This window comes from Lycium barbarum, chromosome 1 (assembly GCF_019175385.1).
Source record: "Lycium barbarum isolate Lr01 chromosome 1, ASM1917538v2, whole genome shotgun sequence".
Classification (NCBI taxonomy): domain Eukaryota; kingdom Viridiplantae; phylum Streptophyta; class Magnoliopsida; order Solanales; family Solanaceae; genus Lycium; species Lycium barbarum.
In genome coordinates, this window is record NC_083337.1 from 63183847 (window position 1) to 63207491 (window position 23645).

The window sequence follows — 23645 nt, forward strand, 5'->3', positions numbered from 1 at the left end:
AAACTACAAATTATGAAAAATTTCAATTGCCAACTGCCGTGATTGATGACTTATTATTTCTGTGACTTTTTTACTTTAGATTTTGTGAGTGTTTTTTCTTTTGCTTTTCTCTTTTTAGGTTTGCCCCAAAACCGTCCATTGGTTTCTTTTCCGAAAAGGGTCAGATTGTCTTTGTACTCTCACAAATAAGTAGTACTATTATTTTATTTTTGTTATATTTTTTTAATATATTTATCTTATCATTTAACTTTAGAGTTAGGTTTGTGTTTGTACTTTAAATATGACCTTTTTAGAGTAGTAGGGCAAATATGACACTAAAATTGAATAGCAAAGATAAATATATTGAAAAATATAATAAAGTACAAATATAGATTATTTGTAAGAGTACAAGGGTAAATTTGACCCTTTTACGTTTTCTTTTTTGTTTTTGGTTAAGGTTGTGTTTGGTACGAATAAAAAAAATTCATAAAAAATGTTTTCTTAAAAAATAAATGAATTTCTTACTTATTTTATAATATAATAAATAAGTAAGTAAGCAAAAAAATTATTATTCCAAAAGAATTTACATGTAGACTACCAAAACACTATGGGGGTGGGATTGCGTAGGAGTGGGGGTTGGCAGGGGTGGAATGATTAAGGGGTGGCGATTTCTAAAACATTTGACCAACCAGGAAAAAAAATGGAAAACATTTTCCTTCCTCCATACCAAACACGCCCTAATAGCAAACACAGAATGCCACATAACCTTTTGTTACTCTGCATGTCTTTTCCCCTCAACTTTCCCCTGAGACACTTCCGTACTCCCTTTTTTCGAAAAGAAAATTAATTTAAGGTGTATGCTAAACCTTCTGATTTTTTTTTTCCTTTTTTTTTTTTGGTTAAGTAGAAAAAAGAGCCAATTACTTAATTAAACCTAGAAAAGTTAAGAAGTGGAATTGCCACTTTCTCCCTTTTTGTTTTTATATATCTTTGCTTGATCAATTTATTCTCGAGCCTCTTTAAGTCTTTAATTGGAACAATAAAAATACAAGTACAATTAGAGCATGCTTGGCCAAGTTTGAAAAATGCTTTTTTTTTTAAAGTGTTTTTCAAAAAAGATACTTTTGGCGAAAAGCAGTTTGTATTGGCCTAATTTTCATTTTATAAGTGTTTTTGATAAGCAGATTCTGTTTGGCTACTAATTCTTTTTAAAAAAAAATGCTTTTGAGTGTTAAATTACAATAGGACAGGTATCAATGAACGTTTTCTATTAAGATTATTTTATAGAGAAAAATTATTTTAAATATCTATTATAAAATACTTTAATTAAGTTATTACTTTTATTTTCAAAAGTTAATATTAAAATTTTCAATTAATAATACATAGACAAATCAAAAAAAATTAAGTATTTGTATAATATATGATGATTTAAATATACTAAAAATATCAACCAAAATAACATTTAATAAAAATAATGTTGTCATTCCCTTAAGTGCAGAAAGAGTAACAACGTTGCTTGAAGATCAAAAGAAAAATAAACATCATTTTTTTGGACAACTATATAAAATTCAACATGTATAAAAAATACAACTTGATAATTATAACAAGAATGTGAAGTAACTGTAATTTAATTTGGGACATTTAAATATATGATTGAGCTCCTATTAAGAATCAAAATGAGTTATTATGTGTAAATATGTATAATTAGAAATTAATGAATTAATGAGGGATATATTTCAACATCGGTGCACCTCTGGAAAAAAAGAAGGAAAAAAGTGTGAAGTGAGAATTAATCTATAGTCCTCTTCATTAATAACTCAACTTTTAGCCAAATGCACCATTTAGCCTTCTTATAATATTAGTGCTACCAGATCATATAATACTACCAATTATAAAAAACATATACAGAAAATACTTAGTTTACGGCAAAATCATAGGTTCACGTGTTCCAAATTTAGTAGGAGTATATAAATTCGCCCCTAATAATAATAATATTTAAACTCAAAATAGGACTTGTTTGGCTTAGAGACACGTAAAAATGTTTCTTTATGACTTCACATTTATCCACTCTGAAAATTAAAACTCTTCACAAATATATTGTTCCAAAATTATTGAAACATTTTGTTCCAACACTTTTGACTTCAAGATATTGAAATTTTACGTTTAACTAAATCGCCACCTTAAAATATACAAGAAAAAGAAAAATGTTTCCCTTGCTGGTCAAACATGTTGGATGACACGGTTATCTGTACTAGTTATATATTGTCAAAGATCTGACACATTAGTATATGGTAGCTGTGCGGAGTTGACCATTCTCAATCAACTCCAATTTGAAGGAACTTTTTTTTAAAAAAAGTGCAATTGTTTGTTAAATTAAATGCAGTGAGTATTGGCCAAATATCATGTAGGCCCACTTCCTCTTTTTGCTTCTTTTTTCTTTCGGAATTATAATGGTGTGTGGATCAGTTTGCTTATAACTATTCTATCATAAAGCTAGTGATCACTTTTAACAAAGGGTTGAAGCAGCAGTTAAAAGTTCATGGTATAGAGGAAGAAATGCTTCAAGCAGATGTTGGCTCATAATCTAATTTGCCAAGGGAAGAAGATCAGACTCAGAAGTCTAGTGCCGCAGATTCTGAAGTTGAAGAGTTGGCGGAAGTGCAAGCAAATGATCAGGAGGTTGTAAAATGGTATCCTCCAAAACCTCCTAATAGTCAAATAGTTGAGATTGTTAAGGTAGATACACAAAGTATGGAAGACAAGGGCAACAGTTCAAGTTCAAGTGAAGGTCAAGTGTCAAGGTTGAAAAAGGACTCTCCCATGAGGGATTTATATGATCTGGTTTCTCATAATATATCAGAGGAGGAGAGGAGGCACTTAACATAAATTGTTAATGATACTGGTTTGATAGAAGACAAAGATGAGAGCATTCAAGATAGATTTTCTCCAATTAGAGTTACAGGTGGTTCTCCAAAATCTGTAGCAAAGGGTGGCAAAAAAAGGAAAGAAGCAAGGTGTAGTGGAAGCACAAGTAGCAGTTAGAGTAATGCCAAAGAGAGGTGCAGCAAAATCCAATTGTAAATGATGATCAAAGCTTTTATATGGAATATAAGCTCTGTCAGAACTCAAAAAGCTTTTCACAGGCTTCAAATGTTACATAGACATCATAAATTCTCTTTCATAGCTCTGATGGAGCCTTTCCAATAGGCTAGAAATGTTGAAATATACAAGAGAAAATTGGGAATGAATATTGCTGATGCAAATAGTAATGGCAAAATTTGGTACTTTATTGAGGCTAATGTAGAAGTGGAAGTTATGTCAGATACAGCCCAGCAAATCTCTTTAAAATTAGTGTTTCTTGATCAGAATAAATCTTTGGTTATTACTTTAGTATATGCTAAGTGTAATGAATCAGAGAGGTTGCAATTATGGGATGACATTTATCAAGTGGCAGACTCAATCAATCTCCCATGGTTAGTTGGAGGGGATTTTAATGTAGTTCTACATGAAGATGAGAAGATTGGAGGAATACCTATTCAACCTCAAGATTATGAAGATTTTGCATTTAGTGTAAATTCTTGTGAATTGATGGAAACCAGTTTCAAAGGCAGTCATTTTACTTTGTGGAATGATACAGGAGGCTCAGACTGCATTTTTGAGAGATTGGATAGAATTTTCATTAATCAGCACTTTCAGTAATGGTTTGCACAAGTAAAAGTTGAACATCTTACAAGGACAGGCTCAGACCATGCTCCTTTGCTCATTTCTTTGGGAGAACAAAGCCAAACATATATTAGACCATTCAGATTTCTGAAGTTTTGGACTAAGTATCAAGGTTTCTTGAGCATAGTTAGAGATAATTGGTCAAGTAACTTGGATGGCAATCCTTTTATGTTGTTTAAATAGAAATTGAAGCACATAAAGAGGATTCTGTCAGCATGGAGTAAAGAAGTTTATGGAGACATTTTCAAGCGACTGATTATTAGAGAAGAAATTGTGAGGATCAAAGAAGAGTTATTTGAAGAGGATCCTTCTCCTTTGAAAGAATGGTGCTACAACAAGCTCAGGCTGAACTAAAGAAATATCTACACTTTGAAGAAGAATTCTGGAGACAGAAGGCTAATGTTACTTGGTTTGCTGAAGGTGATAGAAATACTAGATTCTTCCACAATCTGGTAAATGGTAGAAGGAAAAGATTACAGATAAAAAGAATACAGAATTCAATTGGAGATTGGTTAGAAGATGCTGATCAAGTTGAGGCTGAAGAATTTTTCAAAAAACAGTTTTCCCAGGAGCAAGAAGCTACAGTTTTTAGCTTACTTAACCATGTTCCTTCAATGGTTTCTGAGGAAGATAATGAGTTATTAGTTGGTGTTCCTAATGCTGATAAAGTCAAACAAGTAGTTTTTGCTTTGAATGGAGATAGTGCTTGTGGTCCAGATGGATTAACAGGTGCTTTTTTTCAGTCTTGTTGGCATATTGTTGGTCCAGATGTGCTTAATGTGGTTAAAGCTTTTATGAGGGTCATACTCTTCCAAAATCAATTACTCATACAAATTTGGTATTTTACCAAAGAAGGAAGAAGTTCAGATTTATGCAGATATGAGGCCAATCAGCTTGAGTAACTTCATTAATAAAGTTATATCAAGAGTTGTTCATGGGAGATTGGAGAGTATTCTGCCAAGGCTTGTTTCACCAAATCAATCTAGTTTTGTGAATGGGAGAAGCATCATTGAAAAAGTTCTTTTAACTCAAGAAATAGTTACAAATATAAGGAAGAGGGGAAAACCAACAAATGTAAGCATCAAGCTGGATATGGCAAAGGCTTATGATAGGGTGTCTTGGTTGTTTTTTATCAGAATTCTTAAGAAGACGGGATTTTCAGAAGGTTTTATGGATATGATTTGGAGACTTATAGCAAATAATTGGTATTATGTAATGATCAGTGGTCAGCCACATGGACTCTTTCATTCAACAAGAGGGGTCAAAAAAGGTGATCTTTTATCTCCATCACTATTTATTCTATTAGCAGAAGTTCTTTCAAGGGCCTTGAACAGCTTGTTTGATGATCCAATGTATAGAGGTTTTGGCATGTCTAAATGGAGTGCACATCTTAATCATTTGACATATACAAATGACACCATAATCTTTACCTCAGCAGACAGGTATTCCTTAGAACTTGTAATGGAAGTTTTGCTGAATTATGAGACAGTCTCAGGACAAATGATGAACAGAGATAAGAGTTGTTTTTACATATATAAAACTAGTGCAATCAGCTTAGTTCAAGATGTGACACAAATCACTAGTTTTATAAGAGGTGAATTTCCATTCAAGTATCTAGGACGTCCTATTTTACACCAGCAAGAATAAAGCATATTACAATAATCTGATAAAAAAGGTGAAAGATAAGTTACAGAACTGGAAAGTCAAGTTGATGTCTTTTGGAGGTAAAGCTGTTCTCATAAACAGTGTTCTTCAAAGTATGCCAATGTACTTGTTGTCAGCAATGGTTCCCACAAAGTATATTATTCAAGAGCTACATAGAATATTTGCCAGATTTTATTGGAGTAATAATAAATATAAAAGAAACAGACATTGGTCTTTATGGTTAAATATGTGTTATCCAAGGCAAGAAGGTGGGATGGGATTCAGATCATTCTATGATGTATCAAAAGCTCTTTTTACCAAGCTTTGGTGGAGGTTCAGGACAAGTTGCACTTTATGGTCCATATTCATATGGAACAGATATTGCAAGAGACAAATTACTACTTTGGTAAGTTGGAAAGGAGGTTCACAGTTGGAAGAAAATGTTAGAAACCAGGGATGAAATTGAACATGCAATATAGTGCGAGCCAAGAAATGGATCATCTAGCTTCTGGTTTGATAACTGGACTAGATTAGTTCCTTTAGTCAAGTTGGTGTCTGCTGGTTTTCAACTTAATGAAGATATTGAAGAAGTGGAAGAAGTATTGACAGATGGATCATGGAACTTTCTGCTTCAAGACACAATTCCTGAAGAAATTGTTGAGCATATCAGGTCTAAGTTAATTATCAAAGAAAGGGGGATGTCAAGTGACAAGTCTTGGTGGTTTGAAAAGTACAGGCAAGTTCACAGTGAGTAGTGCTTGGGAGGTAGTTAGACAGAAGAAACAACAAAGCTGGTTTTTCAAAATGATGTGGATGAAGGGCTTACCATACAAGATTGCTTTCTTCTTATGGAGAGTATGGCATCAAAAACTACCAGTGGATGATGTTTTGGCAAGAATTGGTATAAATATGGTTTCAATATGCAGATGTTGTACTTTTCCTCAACAGGAGACAATGACTCACCTATTCCTAATAGGTGAGTTTGCATCAGATATTTGGCAGGTTTTTTCTTTATCAGCTGCTGTACAAGGTCCATTTGTGTAGATTAATCAAACAGTTTCTAAATGGTGGACAACAAAATATGGTGCTCAGTTGAAACCAATTTATCAAGCTACTCCAACAATCATCATGTAACAGATATGTCAAAGAAGGAATACTATTGTTCATGGAGGGATTATGTCAAGAAAAAAGGTGATTTATGAGATCAATAGGAACTTATGGCAGCTGGCATGAATCAAGTTCCCATGGTAGGATATTCCACATAGTTGGCCTCTATTGGTTCAGTTCTTGGAGAAGTATAAACCACAAATATTCAGTAAAGCAGTAGCATGGAGTTGTCCTCCTCATGGTTGGTATAAGTGTAATAGAGGTGGTGCTTACAAGAGTAGTGTAACAACCTGCATGGTTATTATGCGTGTTTTGACCATTCTATCCTTGCTAGTACTTTCCCGAGGCTAAAAATGAGCGAACCTAAATAATTTGGTTGTGTTGTATGTTGTGTTTTGTGACTTGTAAGCGACTCTGTGATGGGTTTTTGACTTGGTTTGTTTGTTGGCTTGTGTTCAATAGGGACTTAGAATGATTTTGAGAGACTAAGTATAAAAATATTGGAATTTCGGTGCTCACTGGTTCACAACGATGATTCTTCGCTGCAGCGAGATCGTTGCAGCGAAGACTGGTTCGCTGCGCCAAAGGGTGTGAAAATCCCAAGGTTCGTTGCAGCGAGCCGGTTCTCATTGCAACAAGACTTTGGTCGTTGCAATGAAGCCCAATTAATTCTAATGATGAGTTTAAGTAGTTATTTTGTGCCCGCACTTCTCATAATCCCCAAAACAGTTCCCAGGAGCATAGATGAAATTTCTCATGCTAGGGAACTATTCTCCAACAAGTTAAGCCTTAATCACTAACTTTCTTCGCTTAATGTTCATATTAGATTCTTGTTTCAATTAGAAGAAACTTAACGGGAATTCAAGGGTAGAACACAAACACCAAGAAAACCCTAAAATACTAATGGGTTATTGTTTATTGTTGTTTAAAGTTGTTTAATCATCTAAGAGTAAAGATTATCACTTCCTAGGATGAGAACTGGTTATTCAATGATGGAAATTGCTTGTTGAGATCTAGGGTTCCGACAAAAATGAGAACATTGGATAAAATAATATTTGTAGGATTGAATTGATTATAGAACCCATAAATGGAGTTAATATGATTAATGAGACTAGAATTAAGATGAATATGTTCCTAAGGAAAATGAACCATTGATTAAGGGTAGAAGTGGAGGGGCTGTCTTCCCCAAACTGTTATTATTGAGTTAATACTCCATTACTTACTTAGCATTATGATTTCTAGACTTTGAACGTTCTTAGGCATTGCAAAAAGGGAAGGCTGTTGCGAAGTGATTCCATTGCTCAAATTTTCTTTGAGGTAGGTTACATTTTATTTGAGTTAGACTTTGATTAGTTAATTGTATATGTCGTAGAATTTATGGGAGAAAACATGTCTAGGTCTTCGAACATGGAGTTTGGGTGATCGATGTTAGTTGCGTGATTAAATTGTGTGAAGTGATTCTCCATTGTTGAGGTTGATAAACTTGAATTGTATTCTTGAGACCTTTGAATGGGAGGTGTTCATATATACCCTTCAGAGACGAATTGAGATAGCTACATATTATATTATCATTGAGTAGATTATTTGTGAGTGTTATTATGACTTGTGTTATTTGATTATACTTCATTGGTGTTGACTTGATACGTATTCTTGAGTTATTCATGTGATGTGATTATGAGGCATTTATTGATGATGATTGGGATGAGACATATACATCTCTTAAGGCACATTTGACAAGGGTTGATGATGTAGCCTAGTTATGAGCTCGTGGTCCGAGGTCCGTTCCAGAACGAGCAGTACATGGGCACCATGGGTCCCCTGCAGGTCATGGTTATTTAGGGAAAACATTACCATTTAGCATGTGTGTACAGACATGTGAGATTTTATTATTTATTGCACTACATTTGGCATGTCTAGCGGTGTTCTTTTTTGATGATTGGTGACTGGTTTCTGAGTGAGGACTGTTTGAGATTGCTTGCTATGGTTTCATGTTTGTTGTGCCTGTCTGCCTATTCCATTTATTTTATGTATGTATGCGTGATACTAATTTTAGTCGGCCTATGATACCTACCAGTACGTGTTATTTGTACTGACCTACACTTGTTACACTTTTTTTCTGATTGCAGATTTTGAGCTAGAGACCTCTTCCAGACCTCGCATCTAGTTGAGGTTATTCGTTACCAAGATCAGAGGGTGAGCTCATATCCGTGCCATGCCGCCTGAAGATCTTTCTTTATTTCAAATGTCTATTTTCATCCCAGACATTATGTTTATTTTAGGCAGTTATCTCTTCTCTTTAGACATTGTTGGTTAGAGACGTCTCTAGACAATGTTGGCTAGAGACATCTTCCAGAACTCGCCCCAGTTCAGGCGCCAGGGGCACAACATGCCGTAGCTGTGGCTTCACGTTTGGATGAGGCCCCAGGACCTGAGTTATTTCCTAGGGCAGTGGGAGGACCAGTGATGAACACTATTTATTTTGGAAGTTTACTAAGATGAAGCATCCAGATTTCTATGATACTAGAGTGGAGGGCGTTTGTAGAGTGTAGGTCAGCAGATTTACCTCCATTGACTTGGACCCAGTTCTATCAGATTTTTCTTGAGAAGTATGTTCCTCGTACTTTAAGGGATAGGAGTCGTGATGAGTTCAGTAATGTTGAACAGGGTAACTCTTCTGTCGATGCTTACGAGTCCCGATTTCACTCTTTGGCTAGTTATGCTCTCCAGCTTTTGCCTACTGAGAAGGAGAGGGTTAGACATTTCGTGAAGGGGTTGAATACTGCCCTTCAGTTGTCGGCCCTATAACTTGTGACCAGAAGGTGTTCTTTTCAGGATATTGTAGATCACGTGAAGATTGTTGAAGGTGTCCGTGAGGATGGATACAACAAATATACAGAGAAGAAGGCCCGAAAGGGTAGCAATTTCAGTGGTACGTTTTCTAAGGGATAGAGATCCCAGAGTTACTCGGGTTCTCAGGTTCAGTAGACTATGCAGACTTTGGTTGGAGGCGTATCTGGAGTCGTTCAGTACTCTATCAGCCCTGCAGGGGGATCTCAGTCCCGAGTTCCAGATTAGGGAGGTTTTTCAACTTCTTCGGTGTCAGTTCAAAGGCCTACTTTTTATCATGCCTGTTTTGAGTGTGACGAGCAGGGGCACATCAAGAGGTTTTGTCCTAGAATCAGACAAGGTTGCCAGAATGGTCAGTTTCAGGCCCCCAGTTGCTCCTAATGGAGAGGGATCTTCTGGTGGGAACAGCGCTCAGACTAGGCGGGGTGGTCACATGACAGATAGAGGTGGCGCTCAGCCTAACTGGGGCGGTTATCAGTCTGGCAGAGGTGGATATCAGTTTGGTAGGGGTGGTTCTCAGACAGTCTAGGGGGACCGTGGAGGTTCTCAGGCTAGTGGTAGGCGTGCCCATTGCTACGCTATGCCAGGCAGGCTAGAGGCTGAGGACTCAGATGCCGTTATCACAAGTACTATCTCAATCTGTCACCAGCAAGCTTCTGTACTATTTGATCCGGGCTCCACGTTTTCATATGTGTCTACTTACCTTTCTAGGAGTTTTGATACGATTAGTGACTTGATTAATACTCATATTCATGTGTCTACTCCGATTGGGGATTCTGTGGTTGTAGATAAAGTGTTTCGATCTTGCACTATTATAATTATAGGTTATGGTACCTGGGTAAACTCAATGATTTTAGACATGGTAGATTTCGATGTTATTCTAGGTATAAGTTGGTTAGCAACCTACCATGCGATTCTAGACTGTCATGCTAAAACCATCACCCTAGCTATGCCCGGGGTACCTAGACTTGAGTGGAAAGGAAACCTTAATCCCTCCCCAAAGAAAATTATCTCATATGTTCGTGCAGAGAAGCTAGTTGAGAGGGGGGTTTTGGCTTATTTGGCTCATATTTGTGATACTAATGTTGAGATACCACCACTTGAGTCAGTTCCAGTAGTTTGTGAGTTCGCAGAGGTATTTCCTGCGGACTTACCCAGTATGCCACCAGACCGTGATATTGATTTCTGCATTGACTTAGAGCTAGGGACTCACCCTATTTCTATCCCTCCATATCGTATGGCTCCAACAGAGTTTATAGAATTGAAAGAATAACTTCAGGACCTTCTCAGTAAGGGTTTTACTCATCCGAGTGTCTCTCCATGGGGCGCTCCTGTGCTTTTTGTGAAAAAGAAGGATGGGACTATGCGGATGTGCATTGATTACCGCCAGTTAAATAAAGTCACCATTCGAAATAAATATCCTATGCCTCGCATTGATGATCTGTTTGACCAGCTTCAGGGGGCATGTCTGTTCTCTAAAATTGACTTGAGATCAGGCTAGCATTCGTTAAAGATTCGGGTTGAGGATATCCCTAAGACAACCTTCCGGATTAGATACGGGCATTTTGAGTTTCTAGTCATGTCTTTCCAGCTCACTAATGCCCCTGCTGCTTTTATGGATTTGATGAACCGAATTTTTAAGCCATTCTTAGATTCTTTTGCTATTGTATTCATTGATGATATATTGATTTATTCGAAGAGCAGGGAAGATCATGAAAAACATCTGAGAGTTGTCCTTGGGTTGCTGAGGGATATGTAGGTGTATGCTAAATTCTTTAAGTGTGAATTTTGGCTTGATTCGGTGTCCTTCTTGGGGGCATGTAGTTTTGAAAGAGGGAATTATGGTTGATCCCAAAAAGATTGAGGCAGTCAGAGATTGGGTTAGGCCCACATCAGTGATAGTGATTCGCAACTTCGTGGGTTTGGTTAGTTACTACCGACGGTTCGTGAAGGGGTTTGCTTCGATTGCTTCACACTTGACCCGTTTGATTGACTCAGAAAGAGGTACCTTTTCAGTGGTCCGATGAGTGTGAAGAGAACTATCAAAAGCTCAAGACTTTGTTGACTACAGCGTCGATTCTTGCTTTTCCCGTTGAGGGTAAAGATTTTATGGTTTATTGTAATGCTTCCCGTTCGGGTTTGGGTGCTGTGTTGATGCAGTATAAGAGAGTTATTTCCTATGCTCCCAGGCAATTGAAGATTCATGAAAAGAATTATCCTACTCATGAATTAGAGTTGGCAGCAGTGGTGTTTGCATTGAAGATTTGGAGGTACTATCTTTTTGGTGTCCATTGTGAGATATTTACTGATCATCATAGTCTGGAGCACGTGTTTACTCAGCGAGCTTTAAATTCTAGGCAGCGGAGGTGGATAGAGTTGTTAAAGGATTATGATATTATTATTTTATATCATCCTCGCAAGGCAAACGTAGTGGCGGATTCCTTGAGCAGGAAGTCAGCTAGTATGGCAGCTAGGCTTGTTTGATCACTTCAGAGTGTCTGTTGGCCATGGATGTTCAGACTCTAGCTAACATTTTGGTGAAACTCTATTTATCCGGTTCTAGCAGAGTGTTGGCTTCTATTGAGGCGAGGTCATCTCTTCTAAGACCAGATTAAGGCAAAACAATGTGATGATCCGAGTTTATGCAAAATTCGAGACAAGGTAATGAGTGGTGAGGCCAAAGAGGCCATGATTGATGAAGAGGGCGTGTTGAGAATTAAGGGGCGCGTGTGCATTCCTCGAGTTGATAACTTGATTAAGACGATTTTAAAGGAGTCCTGGTGCTACCAAGATGTACATGATTTGAGGCAATATTACTGGTGGGCTAGGATGAAGCGTGATATAGCTGATTATGTTTCCAAGTGTTTAAATTGTCAGCAGGTTAAGTACGAGCACCAAAGACCTGGTGGTACTTGATAACGTCCAAATTCACCCTATTAATTAGAATGAGCACGGTCGTATGCAAATATAATTTACCCAACTATGAGTTGGGGTCGAATCCCACAGAGAACAATATATAGGCGATTAGGAAAAGTAGGAATTATCACCAATAATAGCTATGCCAAACAATAGCTAATATTTTGGTTTTTGGAGAAAATTATAACTAATGCAAAAATGTAAACTAACCTAGAAAGCAAGTAAAATGATCAATGGCCACAAGCATGGATACAAGGGAAACTAAGCTCAAGTAACGATCCAATGCACTTCATGATTTACAAATAATGGTGAGTTTATATTACTTAGCCTCGGATAATGACTCTAAATTAGCTTCTTCCGAAGACTAACTAGACTACCTAATTGAATATCCCTAAAGCAATTAGGAGCATTAAGAATACCCGAATATGGCTACAAGTGGTGTCGCCTATCCCTAGGTCGATTTCCATTAGATGAGGGTTAACGTCCCAAATTCTTGTTAATTAATCTTTCCCAATCCCGAGTTTGCCTCTTTCAAGTTTAAACCGAAATAAATGGGCAAGTCTCAGGGTTAGCTACTCCCTTAAGAATCATTCAAAATGAGATTAATTAAAGAGACAATAACTCACTTCATTAGGAATAAAATCATTCAACACATAAGCAAAACAAGAGATTCAATCCAAACTTTAATCAAGAATATTTTCATAAACAAGATTCAAGTATTGAAATGAAATACTACACACATAAATGTTCAATAAATAGCAAGAGATGAAGAAATGGGTAAAGAACTTCTCATTGGGTGCCTCCAAATCTTCTCTTCCAAGGTGTTGGTGACGAAACCCTAGCCTCCAAATTCTTGTGTTGTGCCAAAGATGATGATATTTTCTCCCAAGTCATCATCTTATAGTTGCCTAATTTTTCCAAGTCCAAAAAATGACAAAATATGCCCCAGATTTCAGTTGTTGCAGTTCTGCCCGTTTTTGCAAATCTGTCCCCTTTTTGCAAAATTGTCCCGTTTTGACAGTTTTGCAAATCTGTCCAATTTGGCCTCTTTTTGACTTTATTTTCACTTGGTTTCTTCCGATCACTTCTAAATCACATAAAACCTGTAAAATAGATGTAAATGATATTAAATGCACTATTTTCTCAATCAAACATAGCAAAAATATAAGATTAAAGAAAAGATAAGTTGGTAAAATACCAACTTATCAAACCCCCAAACTTAAACTATTGTTTGTCCTCAAGCAATTCAAAACATACAATCTCCTTCTAAGGAATCGACTCAATAGTGCACCAACATCATACCAAGTCAAAAAGTCTACTTTAAGCACAAAAAACATGACTTTGATTGGTACCAACAATTAATTCAAAACATATGAATCACCAACTTCTTCTCAAAAACTTCATTTTCATTTCAAGTGCTCAAACACCAAGTTAATCAAAGTAGCAATCAAGTCATGATACTAAAACTTCAAAATTTGCCTCATTATCACAAAATGACTTTCTTTTGTTCATTCCTCTCAATTGAAAAATGAAACAAATTCACAACTTAAATTCTCATGTGCCCTCACACTCGAGAGAATCCCACGCTTATAAAATGCAATTCAAAACAAAAATGGGATATCAAATGGAAAGAATTAACTCTCTCTCTCTCTCTGTCACAAAGATGTTCAAAAGCACACAAGTAGTACCATAAGCTTGCCCTTCATGTATTTCTCCACTAATATAGACACATTTGGTTCAAAATCAATTAGGACTTAAAGGGTTATAATGTAGGCTTTTGGTTAAGGTAGGGACATAATTTGGAAATAGTGGCTCAAAACCTCCCTAAGCACTACAATTTTCAACTATCAAAGCACTTCCTTTCAAACTTTTTCACCATTTTCCATTTCACCAACTAGTCTTCCCTTTATTCACAACTCTTCATTATTCTTTCCTTTTTTTTTTCTTTTTCAAAATAACAAGGAAGTTTCCAAATTTTTTAAAAAATTTTTTTACTACATTTTTTTCTTTCACCTTAAAGTAACTCCCACATCACAACTTTTTCCAACTATCACCCCCAAACATAGGCTTTTAGCCTACGTTTGCACTTTCAACGCACTTAAGGAGGTAGGATACCAAAAGATGGATCAATGAAGAACAAAAGGTTAAAGCTTGGTGTAACCTAGAATTTCGCCTTGAAACACATTCCGGGCAAGTTCTAGACCACAAGTAATGTAAAAGAACTCACAAAAACCTCACCACACATGGCACATGATAATCCAAGTAGAATATGTATCCAAAACCCAATTGAAACAAATGAACTCAAAGAAAGTCACTTATAGCCTAAAGAGACTAATTAGTGAAAGTAAGAGCCAAAAATTGAGTCTAAAATTCACAACAAGAATCATTACTTCAATTTTTTTTTTTTTTAAATCAAGAATTCATATGCTAAGGTTTAACTAAGTTGGTACCAAGCAAGCCAAAATTGGCCAAGGAGCAACAATCACATCCCAACACCATTCCTACAACTAAATTACGAAAAAAACTAAAGAAGCTAGTAATAAAAAAAAAATCATACTAATATAAATGTCATAAAAAAATACCGAAATAAAATCAATCTACCAAATTATCATCCATCGTGACATATCACACCCCAGCACAAAAATATCTATCAAAATAAATCCTCCCCCAACTTAAAACATTGCATAGTCCCTAATGCAACTAAACGATGAGAAGTTCAAAGATGAGGAAAACTCCCTGAAAATCTAGTAACATGAAAGACGATCTCCTATCCTTTATTTTGCTCGTCGTTGAACTTCACATGAGCTAGAAGTCATTTTTTTCCCCTTCAAGAAATGTGTAGCCACTGTAGAACCAAATAGTTTAAAATCGTAGCAACTAAACACTTCTTAACACTATCAAATGCTGCATATCTACATTGGTAATTTGTTGAACTCTAACAATACCATGCTAAAAAATCACACAACCAAAGAGCCACACAAATTAAGAGTAAGAGAATGCTAAGAGGAGCCCAAAAATTCTTCGGGTACTTGTAGCTCACAAAGCATAACACTTCTCAACCTAGAACCTCTAGCACAAACCAAATTATCCATGTCCCTTGTCAAAGCAGCAACAACACTTGACAAATGTCCATACAAATACTTCAAATAAGAAAATTCATTTCACACACAGATTGTGTGTGAGTCCACAGTTAACTAACTTCAATGTACAAATGACTTCAAAAGCTCTTTCACTCTTTAAAAATAAGGAAATTGCTCCCCTTCTACTTACAACTGAAGCTACCAAGTTTTTGTACCATCTATTGATAAGCCCCTTGTAATTGGAGAAGAAGAACAATGAACAAAGGTTACTCAGACTTCACCTTGTTCGATAATTCTCCATTGTGACATTGCATTGAGCATGTCAATATGTTTACTGTGGTGTCTGCCATTGACAAAGTGCCGCCCCCTTCCAAATAGTTGGGAATTGTAGTTCAATGAATCACACTTACATCTCAATTCAGCCAACAATAATTCAGCCAACAGTTGCACGAACACACATTAAATAACCAAGAGAGTCACATATCAGTCCAAGACCATGATCATGCTCAGTTGAGCAATAAATTGGTTAGACGGGAGCCTAGTTACAATTCAATGACGAAAGACTGACTATCTTGGTTGTTGCCATGTAAAAGTCGAGCAATCTAAATAAAACACTTTAAACCCAGGCTAAACTACCACTAAATTCCCATAAAGAAATCAAGTGACGGGTTTCTGATCAAGCGAGCTAATCAAGCAATCCATAACCTACGAGACTATCCAAAATCTACTCACAATCGACTCCTAATAGCACTCGGTTACTCAGACTTCACCAGCGAATGAAATCTTCTCTCAGTCACTTTGTCAAACACCTTGTGGGCATCACCTTAACCAAGCTTTTTGTAACAATTAGACAATAGAATTACCCTCCCAATTTAATGGGAATTATAGTTCTATCCTATATTCATCTCAATCAAACAACCCACACCAAAATTTTCAGAATTTGAGCTTTCAACTCAACACCAAACCAACCACATGAGAAGAAAAACAGAAAGAGAAAAGAAAAAAAAATTGCCAAGAGAAAGCAAGGGAAAGAGAGAAGAAGAGGAGACAGAAGCGTACCTGGTAGCCGGTGGTGTGAGAAGCGGCGTGTGCAGTGGCCGAGGGATTGGGGGAACTGGGAGTGCGAAAATAAACTGGGAAGGGACTTTAGTTTTTAAGCTCAGGGCAGTATCTCGTGGTAATAAGGGTTTGGGAGTTGTCTTAAATATTCTAAGGCTTTAGTAAAAACATAGTAAACATTTACCTTAGGCTTACATAGACATTTATCTGGACCAAATACTAAGACACCCCATCTAAACCAAAAAATAAGGTGCTGGCTTCTTATAGCCAACTGTGAGCAAGCAATTTTTGTGTGTATATTTTGCACTGTCAAGCCACTTTAACACTAAATTAATTCCAAAAATTATGAAATTTGGTAGAATGATCAAAAATAATATGATAAACTATTCTATAAAAAAAAAAATCCAAAATGAGTTAAAAAAAAATTAAAACGATGGGTTGCCTCCCACCAAGCGCTTAATTTAAAGTCGCGGCACGACATGAGTTAACCTTACCACTTTTCTCTCCATTTGGAGAATATGAATTTTCGCCCCAACTTTGAATCAAGTTTACGATGACGCTCATAGGGCGGTGGTAGAAAAACAAAGAGACCAACTATCCGGTATCGCATTTTGCACTTTTTGGCCTTTAAGTGAGGGATGTCATTTTGTCGTTTTGGCATGGCAAGCTCCAAAATGAAAACGTCTTCGTCTACACCTCCAAAATTCTCCATAGTCTCGGTTAGTTCAACTTTCATTTCACTAACCAAGCATAATGTTGAAAAATGGTTGGAATGCGGTCTAAGGCGCTCCATTTTTGACATCCTCACCCACAAATGAACTAGAGTCTTCCAAAACGATTTCATGAGCTTTTTTATGCAACTCTAGTATCATTTCTTCAACTTCAGCATCATTCATTATTTTTGGGTTAGTCGGTTGGCAATTCACCATTAGCTCATGAAAATTAATCTTGACCTCTTCTTCATTGGAAACCAACTCAAAACCACAATCCATGGCCTTTTGATATTGGGCATCACATGCCTCAATCTTTGCATTCAATTCGGCCTCCAATTTCCGGATAGCAATTTCAAGTAGCTCCACTTCTTGACTTTGCTCAACATGCATTTTTAGATATTCTTCCATCATCCGTGAAAAGCCTTCACGGTGATCCCCATAGACTTCAAGTTGTTGAGCTTGATTCATTAGCCAATCTTGGCTCACAATATCCACTTTGTCAAGTTTTTCTTCATGGTGAGAATCGTCCAAAGCTTGTAAACATACTAACATAGTGAAATCCGTGTTTTGGATAGTTTCATCATCTCCATTTTGAACTACTTCCCACCATTTGGCCACACTTTTCCCATATTTTTCATTTCTCCCCATAATGCCACTCAACATTTCCTCAATTTCCTCTTTTATAGTATTGGAGATTTCTTCTTTATGATTTGGCTCATTTTCTTCAAGTTGAACCACTTCTTCAATTTCACAACTCTTGTTGTGGTCACAAGAATTTTCGGGCTCATCTTGTAAATTTGAAATCTCTTCTTCAACTACTTCATTTTGAGGAATAGGCACATCCATGGAAATTGAAAAATTTTTCATCCTCAAGTGATTTGTTCATTTCTAAAATGGATTGCCCGATGAGTTCTCGCTCCTCCTCCCTTTCCCGGTCAAAGTATGCTTGGAGAAATTCCATGACACCTTCATATCTGGTATTTTGCCCTTCGTTTGCCATATCATTGTTCCTATCAAACTCAAAAGCACAACTAGTATTTTCATTAGAACAACTTGGGGGAGGGGAAGGAAAATAATTAGGACAATCACTCCAATGTCCATTTTGACCACCACATATATTACAAATATTCCCATCATAGGATTGAGACGTTGCACACATCTCTCTCCCGGGAGCATTTTCACAATCTTGCCAAAAGTGAGGTCCTCCACAATATGGACATGGGTCATCAATGTATGAACAACTACCATCCAACCAATTTTCATTATATGATGCCATTTTTTATTTTTTTATTTTTTTAAAAAAAAACAAAAACTGGACAGTTCTGCAAAAACTGGACAGTTCTGCAGAAACTGTGCAGTTTAGCACAAACTGGTCAGTTTTTTTTTTTTAAAGATAAAATAAAGCAAAGAAAGTTTGGACCAAAGAAAGTTAGCTTAAATCCCAAACTAACCCAAATACGCCAAATTGTTCCCCGGCAACGGCGCCATTTTTGATAACGTCCAAATTCACCCTATTAATTAGAATGCGCACGGTCGTATGCAAATATAATTTACCCAACTATGAATCGGGGTCGAATCCCACAGAGCACAATATATAGGCGATTAGGAAAAGTAGGAATTATCACCAATAATAGCTATGCCAAACAATAGATAATATTTTGGTTTTTGGAGAAAATTATAACCAATGCAAAAATGTAAACTAACCTAGAAAGCAAGTAAAATGATCAATGGCCACAAGCATGGATACAAGGGAAACTACGCTCAAGTAACGATCCTGTTATATCCCGTATTTTTGAACGTCAGATTAATTGGCGAGGTGGGACCCACACATCGAGATTTTTTTGGGACATCTAAAAATTCATATGAATCACATATGAGAAGTTAAACCCGACTCAAGAAGGACCCTTGGGCCAAATCAAAGTGGAAGTCCTCCAAACGAATATTTTTAAGAAAACGTTTTCGGGTGATCTGCCTTCAAGGGGAAAAAACGGTATTATAAGTTTGGAATTTGGAAAAGTACCAAGAAATAGAAATTGTAGATCATTGAATTAGCTTTCCAACCATAGGTCGTGGGTCCCCAGGTGACGTCGGTACAAGGAGATATGGACATTTTAAGGTCGAAAGGTCTGTGGGCTAGGCCCAACTCGGGACCAAACCGAGTTGGCCCAAAAAAATCAAAACAAATAAGTGGGCTAAGGTTTGGGCCTTGTTTGGCCGTCCATTTGGTGTGGGCTTAAGCCCACATCAAGGTTAATGAGTAAATAAAGAGATGACCAAGTCATCTTTTTCATCAAACTCTCTAGAATTTTCAAGAAAGTAAGAACAAGAAAAGAAGGAGAAAAACTTGAAGGCCATTTCGGCCAAGATCAAAAACCAACAAGAAAATTGATAAGAATTCTTCAAAAATCATTTTCTACCAAGTAAAGGGTGATTAACAAGGTGGAGTTGTTGTTGGAGCAAGAAAAATTCAAAATCATACAAGTTGTCAAGTTGTAGTCAAGTGAGAAGTTGAAGAAGAAAGGTGAGTTTTGATCTTGTTTTATGTGTTATATATGGTTTATATGTGTTGTAGTATGCTAAAATGGATGAAATTCATGAAGGAGAGAAATATAGTACATGGCCGTGTGTATGTATATATGTGTAGGAGTCATGCTTCAATTATTTTAATTAGTGTTTGGTTGTTATTGTTGTGAATGATATGTGGAAAATGGAAGTTGAATGAATTTTGAGAAGTTGTAGTGTGTATGTTGGTGTTGGCCGTGTGGTTATGGTGAAAAAAATGGAAGAGAATGAGTCCATTTTATTTAGTATTTTGTTTGTTGTTATGTTGTGGACTCTATGTTGCTAATGAATGTCTAGGAACCTTAGTGAAGTTGAAGTAGGTGGAGGTTTGTTTTAGAAGTTGTGTAAATTGAATGTAATGTTCTTGCATGCATGGAAGGTAATGTGGTTAGTATGATGTTGTTGGAATATAGATTATGAGGTTGTTATTGTTTTCATTAAAGTTAGAAAGTTTTTGGAAGAAGTAGTAAGTTGATTGAATATGGAAGTTGTTAGTATTGTTGTTGTTGGAATTGTGGTTGATATTTTGGCCGGGTTTGAATTCCCGGGATTGTTGTTGATTGAAATTAGACAAGTTGAACTTGGTGGGATGGAGTATTTATAGGGGAAGTGCTGCCGAAATTTCGGTAGCCAAATGTTTCCTTAAGAATTCAACTCTAAGTATCCTAATAAGAGTTTTGGTAAACATGACCAATTTGCAGATTTTGACGAGATTGCAACGTGAATTCGGAATAGCAAAAGAAGCGGAAAGAGGTATGTAAGGTTTCACCCTTCTTTCTATGGCATGTCTTAGACGAAATAAGTTGGGTACGCGCCTCGGGGACAACTCTCTTCCCCGGAATCCGCATCCAAAGTTTTCCACTTTTTGTTCAATAGAATTGAACTAGAAAGTGTGCAAATGATGGAAAGACCTCTTAAACCCCTAGAACTTGCATAAGTGGGACCCGATTACCCTAGGACCCTCACAAGTAATGACATGACACGTAATATATGTAAATCATATACGTCACCCCATCCGGCCCGAGGTGGGCCCGCTACTCTCGGATTTTTCCTTACAGTCTTGCTTGACTTACTTGAAGTGAATCCAAAGGGAACCTTTGATCCCGATTTCGTTACCAAATGATAAATACTATGACTCCTCTAACGAGGGCACTTCCATGACGATAATGATAACAATGATGTTAGATAAGAGAATATGCCTATGATACGTACTACCGGAATGACTCTATGACTAAGATGACTAAGCTAAGTATCTTATGTAAACATGAAAATGATAAACTAATTTTTGAATCTTATTTATATTTCCTAGCTATGACTTTATTTTCTAAAAGATTTCAAAGTCTATGAACTGTCATCTATGATGCCCCGATTTCATTCTACGTTTACTTTAATATTATTCCCCGTTGGTAGTCTCACCTTAAAATACTCGTTCCTTCAAGGTGAGACAAAGCGATCACGAGTATTCTATAATATAATTGGAGGTCACCGACCTTACGTCACTCCGATGACTACATGATTCTTCTTTGGGCTTTCCTGCGTGCCTATGAGACATATGTATATAGGATACGTAAATGCATATAAGACATGTAAATGTATGTAAGATATGTGTATATATTTTTAAAACATGCACATGACGAAAGAGCTAGAGCGCTATAGACGCTGATACATGCACATGATACACGTATATGTATATGATAAAAGCACCAGAGCGCTATAGACGCTGATGTACCTACATGACACACGTATATGTATATGATAAAAGAGCTAGAGAGCTATAGACGTTGATATATGTACATGATATATGCATATGTATACGGGGAAAATGGAGGTAAGGGCAGAGCGTTATGAACGCATATCCACCTGATCAGTTGGCATTACATGATATGATATCGTCCCGGACGCGGGATGCCCGGACGCGGGATGTGTATATTTATGGTTAAATGGATCTGATCGGCTGCCGACGCCTCGGCAATATGAGATGTCCTATTTTATATGTATATGTATATGAACGAGGAAAGATTCTTAAAGGAAAGCTAAGTACGCATAGCACCTGCCAAGGGTATATATATATACAGGTTATGTTTCTACCTCAGGACATGTGCTATTATTCTCTTATGTCGTTATTTCCGTTTTATACTTTCCGTATGCTACTATTCATGCCTTACATACTCGGTACACTATTCGTACTGACGTCCCTTCTTGTGGACGCTGCGTTTCATGCCGCGCAGGTCAGCAGACAGACGGATTTGATCCTTAGAAGCTCTACCAGCAGTGTTGACAGTGCTCCAGTTATTCCGGAGCCTCACTTCCTTGGTACTATTTTGTGTATATATATTCGGGCACGGCAGTACTCAGCCCTTTCTATGTATAAACGTACTATGTCTAGAGGCTCGTAGACAGATATGTACAGTCAGTTAAGTATAGTTAAGTATATGGTGTTTTGGTATGCTAATGTTGATGTATAAGTGATAACGAAGTTTATTAGTCTATGTTCAGAATGACGCCGCTAATGTTAATGTTAAAAAAAAAATGGCTCTGTTTACATGGCTTGCTAAGAGGTAAAGGTAAAACGATAGACAAGGGGTGCTCGGTACAAGTATCGGGTACTCGTCACGGCCCCTAGACGGGTCGTGATAGAAGTGGTATCAGAGCAGTTCGGTCCTAGGAGTTTGTCTACGAGCTGTGTCCAGTAGAGTCTTGTTTATGGGTGTGTTGCGCGCCACACTTATAAACAGGAGGCTACAGGGCATTTAGGAAATATGACCATCTTTGTGTCGTAAGATCGTGCGATAGAGCTATGCTATTAGGTATCTATGTTCCCTTCCTAATCCTATGTTATGGTTTCAGTACTGTCGATGAAGAGATCAGCTTCAGATGATGGGGGCACCAGTAAGGCCCCTAGAGTATCTCCAGAGCCGAGTAGGGGAGCCTCGGCTATTCGATTGAGTCAGATCCGTCAGAGGACCCAGCCACAACTCCTCCAGATTTTCTGACCCCCAGAGCGGAGGATCCCGCGGAGGACAGCTATGATGCGGACCCGTCGGAGGATCCAGCGACAATTCCTCCAGAGATTCTGACCCCTAGAGCAGGGGATTCCACAGACAGTGGCTATGATACAGATCCCTCAGAGGATTCGACGATGACTCCCCCAGAGCTTCTTACCTCCAGGGAGGAGGATAGTCATGGCACAGATCCGTCAGAACACTCTTCTGGGACGACGAACGAGGAGGCTTCCGGGGGTACGCCAGTTACCCCCGTGATGGAGGACCGTGTCAGTCCGACCACCTCGGAGAGTGCTACGGATTTCTCCTGTCCCTTGTTCCGGCCATCAGAGAACCAGGAATCACCGCTATTCTCTTCGGACTCGGACGCGAGAAATGACGAGGGTCGGGCGAGCGATGAGCAGACAGACGAGAATGAAGAATATACTTCGCATGGTAGCTCCCCGGGCCAGGCTCGAGATTGATCGGCTACAGGTATATGAGATTTTCTTTAAAACTTTCTATGTATACGTAATCTCTGCAGGAATACTGATTAATAACGGCAGGTAGAAATTCAAAAAGGGGTCAAAGGTTTAACGGCTATAAGTAATGGCGACTGAGATGTCCCCGCCACCAGTGTGAGTTTAGAAACCCTGGTAAAAGATAGTTATATGTATGGATAGGAGTAAATAGCGAAGATTTAAGCAGAGGCAATATGGTAGTTGTATGGTTAGGAAAGTGAAGATAGGAGCGGGACTCGCCGTGAGGACGTTTTGGGAGTTGTTAGAACCCCGACTTACTTTAAATAATGTGACAAAGGCCGTACGGGACAGTCGGAAAGATTACACCAGCATTCGCGTATTAAAATGCACCAGAGTTTCAAGGTTAAGCGTGCTCAGGTGGGAGCAATTTCATGATGGGTGACCCCCTGGGAAATATGCTGAAATTTTCACAAATGTGGGAACAAGAGTCGAATGTGAAGCTAGGTAGTCCAATGTAAATTAGAGTGTGTGGAGTGGTTACAAACCCTATAA

The 23645-nt window shown here is 37.5% G+C and overlaps 1 long non-coding RNA gene across 1 annotated transcript; it reads right to left on the reverse strand.

The window, feature by feature from the left end:
- Positions 1-12875: 12875 nt before the first annotated feature.
- Positions 12876-16951, reverse strand: LOC132635707 (uncharacterized). Its single transcript, XR_009580689.1, has 2 exons — positions 16356-16951; positions 12876-13319 (listed from the first exon to the last, which is right to left on the reverse strand). It is a non-coding gene; the product is annotated as an uncharacterized LOC132635707 (long non-coding RNA).
- Between the last annotated feature and the right edge of the window lie 6694 nt (positions 16952-23645).